General features: G+C 34.9%; 1 long non-coding RNA gene across 1 annotated transcript in view; it reads right to left on the reverse strand.

Moving 5' to 3' along the window:
- LOC111087530 overlaps nt 1–12,560 on the reverse strand; it is a 44,136-nt gene that overhangs the window by 15,500 nt on the left and 16,076 nt on the right. The window lies entirely within an intron of this gene.

Raw genomic sequence — 12,560 nt, forward strand, 5'->3', positions numbered from 1 at the left:
GGGGTATCCTTTATTTCGTACAGACGAAATGTTTATGTTTATAGCATGCTCGACTTTTAACATAACTTCACTCATTGGTACAAAGTACACTACGTTTACTACATGCTAAACGTAGTTATCGTGCCATACTAATACTATATATAAACATATAAAACAAAGTTGTCCGCGTATCTGTCCTAACACAACAAGCTATGGTGTGGAACTGGCCGAACCAATATCGATCAAATTTGCCAGAGTACTCGGGTGGGCCCCTAAAAGACCGAGTTAAAATGGTTAGGCAAACGGAAGAACGGTTCGGGCTTGGTAGCCATTTGAATTTTCACTGCCCGAAGCCGACGCCAAACAAAAGTGACATTTGATGCCGCCCGAAGCAAGGGTAACTTTGCTAATGGTCCGGGTTCGGTAGACTTGTTTGTCCCGTCATTCTGAAAAGAACGAGGTTGTGCAAAACTATATTTATGTAAGTGACAAACCTAGAATATTTCAAATATATTCATGTATTCCAAACCGCAACTTTGGATTTTAAGTGGTACTGACGCCAACTGCTGCTGAAGCATTTTGGTGGTAAATTCCACGAGTTCCATAGCTCACGATTGATTGTTGTAGGTGTTTCTGTTTGATTATTTTCTCCCAAAGTTCTGCACATAACAAAGTAACTTTGAGAAAGGAATTTCTGTATATACATATATATGCGTGTGTGTTTATTTATATATATATAGTAAGAAAGAGAGAGAGAGAGAAACAACTATAGTTTCGTTGTGAAATATCCTCCAAGTAAATGGAAATTCGATCTACTCGTACGTGTATTCTAAAGTGATCATTTCTGAGGCAAAACTAAATCAAAGCGTATTGGCCACATTTGACGTATATGTAGTTCGATCACATATCAAGTGTAAGTGTTAAAAAACAAACACACGTTTCAGTAAAATAAATAAATAAATTACAGGCTATTTAATGCATTGTTATTGATAACTTTTATCCGTTATATAACAAGTTTTCTAGGAAAAGGGTCACATTTGGTAAAGGTAGCGTGGAAATGACAATACACTCCTCACGACTTACATGAGCCATTCACTTCTATGTTAAATATCAACATTATAGTTCGAAATATATATACATTATTTTATTTTTAAATTACTTCTGCTTGTGTCTAAGCACAAAGCTACACAAATGACTCTCTGCGCTGTATTCACCGTGGGTATGAAATCCCAATTTTTAGCGTTACAAGTCATCAAGCTCAACACAGAGCCAACAGAAGGCACACCACACTAATAAAGTATTTATAATATTTTTGCTGATGGTGAGGTTATTGTTCTTATCCCAAAAACATCAGTACGATCCCGTTGATTTCAAATTTTCTGAAGTTGTAGAAATGACAAAACTGACCCTGACCACCACTAAATTCACTCACCAGATTTCGTTATGATGTGGTAGAGAAGTGAGAATCGAATCGTTAGCATGGTAATTATACTGTGAAAAAAAAAACTCTCATACTGAAGGTAAAACGTTTTAATCCTGCCACCAATGTTGATGAAATGTAGCTTTTTAAACTCTGCACTCGAGTTTACTTCCGAGTTTTCACGAGTCACAATTTAAAATTCATTCCTTTCAACGCCGAATTGTTTGTTTGTTTTAAGTTATGCACAAAGCTACACAATAGGCTATCTGTGCTCTGCCCACCACGGGTATCGAAACCCGATTTCTAGCGTTGTAAGTCCGCAGACATACCGCTGTGCCACTGGGGGGGGGGGGGCAACGCCGAATTAATGAGCGTTACATTTTTAGAATGGACATTGCTGCACTTGTTAAAGATCAAACAATGCTATACCTAAAAGCCAGGTTTCGCTAAGATTATGTTATTTCACTCTGAATAAAAACAAGGATAAGGTGAATATTATCTAAAGGGTCGTACAAGTGATACATATACAACCTTTTGTTCTTAAGGCTAGAGACTTCCATAAAAACAAATTGTTAATATTAACATACAAAATATTTTTAAAAAGAAAATCAAAACCATTCCTCAAAAATCAGTGATTGTATGAAGAGTAACAGCATTCTAGAATACGGTCATAAGGGTATTTTGTTCCAGAACTTTCGCGCCAAGCTACGCAAAGGGCTATCAGAACACAGCCGTCCCTAAGGTCAGTAGTCTTGGACTACTCTTGTCTGACCGAATATAGGGTCGTCATTCTTATATAGTGCACTCACAGCCACAAAGACGCGAACCATGAATCATCGGATTCACAGTCCGCGCACTTTAATAACCTGATTACGCTCAGAAATGCAATACTTCACCAAGACAATAACGATCAGATAAAAGTTTATGTTATGAATTTCGAGTAAAGCTACACGAGGGCTATCTCCGCTAGCCGTCCCTAATGTAGCAGTGTAAGACTAGAGGGAAGGCAGCTAGTCATCACCACCCACCGCCAACTCTTGGGCTACTCTTTTACCAACGAATAGTGGGATTGACCGTCACTATATAACGCTCCCACGGCTGAAAGGGCGAGCATGTTTGGTGTGACGGGGATTCGAACCCGCGACCCTCGGATTGCGAGTCGAGCGCCCTAACCACCTGGCAGGTGACAATTCTGTTCTTGTACTTTTATAAGGCAAGAATACTTGGCGTTCATTTTCAGATTAGGTTATAGTTATTTTGATGTTCGCAAAACTAGACGCGTGTGTTTTAATAACTGGTAATAATTAAAAATCGTCCTGACTTGTCGTTACAGAGGTGAAAGACCTTATTATGTAGATAATTACTCTGGACAATTCCTTCTGCGTCCAATTTTCGTATAAAATAAACTATTTTTCCCCTTCATAAACTTGTGTGAAAATTTCATGCTGAAAAGGTTGTGCCGTGTTACATAAAGTATATGATTCACATCAAAGCGTTGGCTAGAACACCGATTTGTTTTTTAAATAGCGCAGAATGTCTAGTTAGTTTTAATACTAAGAGTGAATATTTTACTAGTTGTAAAAACATGAAAACAATCTGAATATATTATCAAGGCGAGGCCACGAGTAAAAAAAAACATATCGATTTCTAAGTATTGTTGACCAACAATACATTGGGTTATAAAGTTAAATGAGTAAGTTATAGAGGGCGGCACTATCGTGGTTTAATATTGAGTTTCTCCGTTCTTACGCGAAAGTATAGAAAACTAGGCTTATACTTTTTGCTGCCACATTTACCGATAAACAATTCTTCCGTTATTTTTTCTGTAGACACAATAAAAACATAAAAAAAAGATAGCGAAATAGTCGTTTATAAACTTAATAATAAATGAACTGCACTATTTTACTCATAAAACTTCGGTTAAACTGGTCAATATATTTTCCTTCGTACGCGATTACTGATAATTATTTGCTTTTGCTTACAGGATCGTTACGTTTATTCAGGGCATGGATTCTAATGGTGGAGAATGACGGTGATTTGAAATTTCCACGTCCTTGTACGTGAATCTGAAGCCAAATAGTAGTGGATCCAATATAACCCATGGGACGCTTATACTCGTATACAACAACGTTTAATGTTTATAATCAATATAGTGTAATTTTAAACTTGAAGATTGTTGCAATTTTCATTCATGTTGAAAAATACATCTTAATTCAAGTTATCGATAAGCTCGATGGTACAACTTCCGTAGTTAAAATTGCTGTTAATTGGCTTTTAAGGAATTCAGTAAAGAACTTTTAGATATTCTCAAGATCTTTATGCTATTGTAATTTTTGTACGTTCGCCGAATTACTATTAATGTTAGGTTCTTTTGAAAAATAAACTAGTATAAAAGCATGTGAATCAAAATTTTAAAATGTAAAGTTTTTCTTATGAAATCAATTGTAGCATTCAAATTTATTATTTTTTTTAGAATTATAATAAAGAATTCCAGAAATGGAAATTCATCTTGTTCATGTTCAACTGTGAACTCAATATTAGCACGTTTCATAAAAATATCCACACGTTCAGTATCTTCTATATATATATAGACAAAATGTGTGTTTGTTTACACTCTAACTCCTGCGAGCCTATTGGATCAATCTCAACCAAAATTTGTATGTAAACGCTATGTACTATGGGGAATGTCCTAAGGAGGTCAAAGTTGAGCTTGACCCTATTTCTATTTTGTAAGGCCTTTTGGTTAATTACTCCCACCCTATTGGGTTAATCTCAAACCGTCTTGGCGGGTTGACGCTTTAGACAATGTTGAATATTCTAAAAAGATTCAAGTTCAAAGTATGAAAGTTACTGGATTGTTTCTCAAACAACCATACTTTGCTCATTGTCAATGAGATGTAGTTTAATAGTACTAAGTTTAATTTACAGGGTGTCCAAAACGTCTGGAACCATTGATGATTTGCAGCTTTTCTTAATTTCAGATACGTGACTGATTATGGCGCTGTCAAAGTACGAGAAGGTCGAGTTAATCCTACTGTTAATCCAAACTTGTTTCCAATTACAAGAACAGCATGTGGAACACATTCTGTAAAAGTCGTTGAAGCGCCTATGGTTCCAGACTTTTCGGACACCCTGTAAAACGACTGTTTCCATTCTCTTGCTTTGCTATTACTATATTTTACACTCTTCTTAAACTTTTTGGAACTAGAAATGCATCCTTACTTGTATTCACAGCATTCAGCGCCGTGCCCGTGCATTAAAATAACGTAATGAACCAATAAGTATCCATTTAAAAATCCTCACAAAGACGAATAATGAACGGGACTCGCGCACTAAAATTGACCAATAGACTTTCAACCGATAGTAAGCGTGGAAAACGGTGGTTTATTTCGTCACTTATCTCTTATAACTGGTAAAACTTTAATAAATTTGAAGAGGAAATACCCTTTCGTATTGGTAGTACAAAATTATAAACTCAAGTTTAAAACAAGGGTTATATAATAGCGTGCCCACGACAGTACTCGGGGATAAAACAACGGTTATGTAGTGTGCCCACGACATGTCAGGGTTAAATAAAACCGATGTTCTATAGATTTTGTGACAACGGGACGCTAACCACTAAGCCACTCCTTTCCCACGAAATGTGTTATTTGTTTAAGTGCAAAGCTGCACGACTGATTGTCTGCATTGAGCCCACTGGTAAGGTCGAATCCCGAGTTTTAACGTTTTAAGCCTCCAATCTTATCACTGAGTATCGAGAATGGGTAAAGAAATAGTGAACTTAACCGGAAGAACTTTTTTAGAAATAGATAAACAACAGACTATTACGTCATATGACAACTTTTCGAAATAGTTAACACTATACAGCGAAACAATGACGTTAGAATAACTATACACTTAAGTCTCTATGGCGCCAACCGCTCGTGAGCAAAACACACAATACTTTATCCGAGATTAATAATAATATAATTATTACTTAATAAATGTTTCTGGCTGAATTTCTGAGATTAGAAGAGTATGTGCAAGTTAAGAGTTTTTGTGTTTACAAGACAGAAATTATTATTTCTTGTGGCTATCCAATGAATGACAGGTTAGGCTAAGAAAATGTAGCAGAGAGGGAAGGAATACTATATTGTGTGACCTGTCTTTTTCATGTGGCTCTAAAAGTACAACTTGAAGGAACTTATTTGTATTGTTCTTGAATTTTTCTACACAGGCTTTCTACATATTTGAACATTGAACATGCCCATTTAGATTCCCTGTTAAATATGGGCTTACAATGCTTAAAATCGGGTTTCGATACCAGCGGTGGACAGAGTACAGATAGCTAGTCCCATTTGGGCTTAACAACAAACCAATAGTCAAACCTAAACTGTGGCTCACACATTCAAAAACATTATTTTTTTTTCTTTTTGAGCTGCAGCGAATTATTTTTCAACTGGATCTTACTTAAAAAAAAGAGTATTTATAAACTTAATAAAAAACAGACTTAGGGGAAAAAATCACTATGGAAAAGGCGTGTGTGTGTGTGTGTGTGTGTGAAATTATCTATACGTTTGCAAAATGAATAAAAAAAAACCTAAAACAGTTATAGGGATTTTATCATTTTGTATCAAGACTTATTAAGCCTACTTGTTTTTCTGACGTCATGAATCTACGCGTTTACAGAAAGCGTTAATAGACAACCCATAATATAAAGGTCTGTAATACAATAGAAAAGTCCAACTACTTGAACAATAAACGTATTCAAGATTCATCATCTATTAAACAACATTTCCAGATCAGCTCATCCAACACACGATTCAAGGAACCAGCATAATTTCATAACACTGTCAAGTCGTAATTTGTAAGGACAATATATTTTTAGATATAGTTTGTTGTGGTTTTCTAGAGAGAGAGGGAGAGGTGGGGAGGGAGAACTAAGTCGCCAAACAGTAGGCATTCAATACAAATTCTGAATATTTAGAAAGTAAAATTATATTTGTGATACCTAAAGGCTGCATACTTAAAGGTTTTTCTTTCGACATAAAAATCCGAAAATTCGACATTAGTTACAATTTTTGAAGACAGTCTCCCTATATACAGAAATACACACAATTTATACAAACCGAAAGTTTCGAAAAATTCTAAATGAAAAGTAATGACGAATCAATTAAGCTTTTAGAATACATATGGCCAAGGTAAAAACTCAAGCAATAAGGGTTATATAGGTTTGACGATATCTATATGCGACTATAAATGAAAATATGAAAATTACATAGAAACTGTACTCTCTATCCAGACTACAATGCACCCTTATCTAAAGATGCTCAGTGTTTCTATACATTTATGTAAAGACGCGCAGTGTTTCTATATATACATTTATGTAAAGACGCGCAGTGTTTCTACATATATATAGCTATATATATTTATCTAAAGACGCACAGTGTTTCTGTATGTAGCTCTACACTACAATGTTCTGGTATTCAACATTGTTGAATACCAGTACATTGTAGTGTGTCACACTACAATGTTCTGGTATTCAACATTACACTACAATGTTCTGGTATTCAACATTACACTACAATGTACTGGTATTCAACATTACACTACAATGTTCTGGTATTCAACATTACACTACAATGTACTAGTATTCAACATTACACTACAATGTTCTGGTATTCAACATTACACTACAATGTTCTGGTATTCAACATTACACTACAATGTACTGGTATTCAACGTCACACTACAATGTTCTGGTATTCAACATTACACTACAATGTTCTGGTATTCAACATTACACTACAATGTACTGGTATTCAACATTACACTACAATGTTCTGGTATTCAACATTACACTACAATGTTCTGGTATTCAACATTACACTACAATGTACTGGTATTCAACATTACACTACAATGTTCTGGTATTCAACATTACACTACAATGTACTAGTATTCAACATTACACTACAATGTACTAGTATTCAACATTACACTACAATGTTCTGGTATTCAACATTACACTACAATGTACTGGTATTCAACATTACACTACAATGTACTGGTATTCAACGTTACACTACTATATGTTATTTGTGTATGTATGATGTGACCACGCACTGTATAATTACCAATTGTAATCTTCATATATGTAGATATATAATATTCCTGGGTATGTAAATATTGCAAGATTTATAAATGTAACTATACAACACAACGTTTTTATGTATTTACAAACTGTAATATTTCTTTATGGTTATACACTTGATGCTTTTCTTTAGTGTATAATTTTCCCTATACAAGTTTTAACTGAATATAATGATGTTTATACTGTACCCACTGATATCTCTATTCGGTTTGAGTTGATTCAATGGTTATGCAGTTACATCTACGTTAGTACTTGAATGACTTCGTAATGACTTTTTTTATGTAAGGTTTTCTTTTCGCGTACAATGATTTCTTAACTAATTTCTGTTTATATTAATAAAAATGGTTTCTCCTATTTTTCCTTCGACTTACTGCCAGAAACGTAGTTTCACCCCCCTTATCACGAACCGTGGGCTAAGACAATAGAAGAGTTGAGTATGAAGCCTCGTTTAAAGCGGGGGATGGGGTGCAATCAACGTGAATACGGCTTTGGACGCCTTCCCTAACTGTCTGCTGGATTAGGAATCAGAAAGCACATGTCAACACTTATCAGACAGCACATTCTGGATACTTGTTAGTCAGTTCGTTGTTGTTTTTTTCAACATTTTCTGTTCGGGGAAGACATACAAATTAATTTAATCGTGTTCAATACATACTGGCTGTAATAAGTCACAGCTGTGGGGACACATACATATACAATATGACTAAAACTGTCACGCTTTTTTTTTATTTTACTTTTGCCCCTCACCCTGTCACTAGGCGAGTAGTTCACTAAAGAGAAAATGCAGTTACGACCTTAGTACACGGTGAACAGACTCGTCCCTCTTAGTCTGAACGTTGTTTACCGAAAACAGCCGCGTATCACCACGCGCAAGGAACGGCAGTGTGGGTTTCACGATCAAGATGTCTGTCTCTTCGTACCTGGGACTTCTGCGCACAATAAGTTAGTGATAATGATGGCTGTTGACACATCGAACGTAGTAACACCTGGAAGTATGTAACAAATCAAAGTCGAGAAACTGCCTTGAAGAAGTTGTGTGGAACGACGAGCACAATATGTGTATATGTTTCTAAAGACATCACGGAAACTTAAATCTGATAACTAAAAGCGGGAGTAATCAGAACTGTACTAAAAAATAAAACATTAATACATTTAAAAAAAAGATTTTGCAGTATTTAGCTTTGATATTATATGTATATACTTTTGGTACAGTTTAATATGGTGCACCCATGTAAACAGCAAATTGTCGCTGATTTGGATGTTTGTGTACAAGTGAAGTGAGTGATCCGGTCAGGTTACATTCGAGAGTCAAGTGAAACAACAATTACGATCCTAATAATGTTAGAACAAAAGTTGTGAGTTTATTAGTCTGGCTGACAAAAAATAAATGAACAGAACAGAACCAAATAATACAAAAAAAAAACAATGTACTACTTACTACCCAGGATGAGAAAACACGACAAGAACCATTAACAATTATTTGGTTCTGTTATTGTCGTGTTTTCTTATCTTAGGTTAATAATATTGTGCTTCATTTTCTAATTATCTTAGGTTAATAATATTGTGCTTCATTTTCTAATCGTTTATGGTTCTTGTCGTGTTTTCTCATCCTGTTCAATACATTGTTTCTTTGTGTGAAACATGACAATAACAGAACCAAATAATACAAGGAAACAATGCACTGAACAGGATGAGAAAACACGACAGTAACAGAACTATCCAACGATAAGAAAATGAAACAGTGTACTACTAATGTCAGATAACATGATAATTAATAATAAATATTATTTTACGTGAAAAAACCGATAAGAACTGACTCCAGAACCGGAACCTAAGAGTACAAGTTTTCCCGCCAATTTTCACTTATAAAGCCTCTTACTGTGAGTATGAACACCAAACTGTGTTATGATATACTTGGTACAAATACCAAATTATTTATTTACATTCGTTAGAAAACAGTGAAATGTAATATTAATAAGTTCAGTTGAAATCCCCGAAGTTGTTTTATACTAGAAACAGCAGAGAGATAAAATAGAAACGTGAAACGTGCAAGTATAGTCGAACTTGAGTTAATAAAGAAATGTGGAACATTTGTAGTATTGTTGCACTTGAGTTAATAAAGAAATATGGAACATTTGTTGTATTTTTGCACTTGAGTTAATAAAGAAATGTGGAACATTTGTAGTATTGTTGCACTTGAGTTAATAAAGAAATGTGGAACACTTGTTGTATTGTTGCACTTGAGTTAATAAAGAAATGTGGAACATTTGTAGTATTGTTGCACTTGAGTTAATAAAGAAATGTGGAACACTTGTTGTATTGTTGCACTTGAGTTAATAAAGAAATGTGGAACACTTGTTGTATTGTTGCACTTGAGTTAATAAAGAAATATGGAACATTTGTTGTATTGTTGCACTTGAGTTAATAGAAAACAGGGAAGAAGGAACTGTCTGCTGTTTTCATAAATTTGAGGTAGTAAACAGACAGAAAAGGGTTAAGAAAACAAGACAATAATAAAACCAAATATTGTATTATTAATCTTGGATGAGAAAAAAACAAAACAAGATAACCATTTAAAGGTAAGAAATGAAACAGTGTAACGATAACTTGCGGAGATGATGAGAAAATAAGACAATTACATAACCGTTAAACAATAATAAAACGAAACAGAATTTTTACTAATCGGGATGAGAAAACACAATAATCTAGAACATAACCATTCAACAATAACAAAACGAAACTGTATTTTACTAATCGGGATGAGAAAACACAATAATCTAGAACATAACCATTCAACAATAATAAAACGAAACAGAGTTTTACTAATCCGGGATGAGAAAACAAAACTATATAACCGTTCAACAATTTTCAACATAATTTTTACTAATCGGGATGAGAAAACACAATAATCTAGAACACAACCATTCAACAATAACAAACGAAACTGTATTTTACTAATCTGAGATGAGAAAAAACAATAACATAACCATTCAACATAAAACGAAACAGAATTTTACTAATCCGGGATGAGAAAACATAACTATATAACCATTCAACAATAATAAACGAAACAATATTTTACTAATCTGAGATGAGAAAACACGATAATCTGGATGGAACATAACCATTCAAGAATAATAAGACGAAAGAATATTTTATTAATCTGTCGGATGAGCAAACATGATAATATGAAACATAACAATTCAAGAATAGGAAAGGGAAACAGTGTTTTACAAATCTGGAATAAGAAAACACAACAAGAACAAAATCACTCAACAATAAGTGAAAGGAAAAATGTTTTAACTATTGAGGATGGGAAAAATGTTTTAGCTATTGAGGATGAGAAAAAGGAGATGTGTTAACAGAACCTTTAAATAATAATAATAACCCGAACAATATTTTAATAACCGGGGCTTGGTTTGAATTTCGCGTGGGCTATCTGCTCTACCCGTCCCTAATTTAGCAATGAAAGACCCACCGCCAACTCTTGGGCTACTCTTTTACCAACGAACAGTGGGATTGACCGTCACGCTATAATACCTCCACGGCTGAAAGGGCGAGCATGTTCGGTAGGACGAGGAATCGAACTCGCAACCCGCAGATTGCGAGTCGAGCATCCCTAACCACTTGGCCATGCCAGGCCCAAGAACAAAACCATTTAATAGTACGTGATATATCTGTAGGACAATTATAATGACCGTATCCGTCAGTCATGTGTGATATCCCAGGGATATAACACCGAATTACATTTATCCTTGACTATACCCTGCTGTCGTGTCACGTGTGGTAACAGAGTAACACAACTAAATAACATTCTCCGGCCGCAGTTGGACTCGTCACCTAACGACACTCTCTGATTCACGAACGGACAACGCGCAGTTCTGCCAGCAAGAGATGTCTGCGACAATCTACAATGCTAGTGCGTCAGTGGCTTCCCGCTAGAGTAGAATGGCCTTCCACCAGATCAACAGCTGCGTCGTGCTGTCACTCTTCTCCCACCGAGGTCTCCCGATGAGAGCTAGTGCAGTGAGGGATATCTTGTTTCAGCGCTCAAGAAAAAGGACAGCTAATTATCGACCCCCTCATCTTCATTGTGTCGCAGAAATGAAGTAATTCTAAAAGTATTTTAAGGCCACGTAAAACCTGAAAAAAGATTGTATGTTGGTGTAAAAATGTATCGTTGACCGGAAGCAACAAAGTTATAATACGTTAACAACAAAAATACACAAACTCTAATGCAGCGTATACACTACTCAGTTGCTTACAGTGTCAGGAAAACTTATTGTTTCCGTTACTTTCAAGAGGTTCCCCAACGCGAAAAGAGCTTTAATTCAAAAATATAATAAAGATTAGCGTATAGCCCGTCAAAAATAACGTACCCTAATTTCACATTTCATAGCTAACTGAAATAAATAAATTTTACGAAATTCAACTTGACCAACAAAGAGGCAGAAAAATGCAGTCGTCAAACGTCGGTAAATTCTCTGTGAGCCAATCAAAATTAACATCATTCATGAAATGAATTCGTGGCGTATTCATAGAATAATTATTGGTAAAAATCAGTTAGATTAACAACTTCTAATATATCGAAAAGCCAGTACGTTTTGGTAACACTATGTTCTAACAATGGGTTTTTATATCATGTTGCTTATCAACAGAAGTATTACATACCATTGTTGTTAGTCTATGTACTGAAAGTATAAAATGAAATGTATAGACAACAAAACTGGAAAAGTATTTGTTAATTTTTTTCATTTAGAGTTTCCGTTGATTAAAGAGGTTTTTTTTAAATTAAAAACGTTGGAGATATAACAGAAAATAGATTAATTCAGAAACGATTTGATTTTAAAATTGAATCGATATTTTTACTTTCATATTCAATTTTATGCACTTGGCTCTAGGCTAGGTGAGCCCACACTACTTATTTACTTTTAGGCTTAATATATCAATACTCACTACACTTATAAGGTTTCACGGAACCACCCCTCACTAAAATCGTAATGGGCAGACAGTAATCGAACTATTCTA

Source organism: Limulus polyphemus, unplaced genomic scaffold (assembly GCF_000517525.1).
Source record: "Limulus polyphemus unplaced genomic scaffold, Limulus_polyphemus-2.1.2 Scaffold2260, whole genome shotgun sequence".
NCBI classification, from domain to species: Eukaryota; Metazoa; Arthropoda; class Merostomata; order Xiphosura; family Limulidae; genus Limulus; species Limulus polyphemus.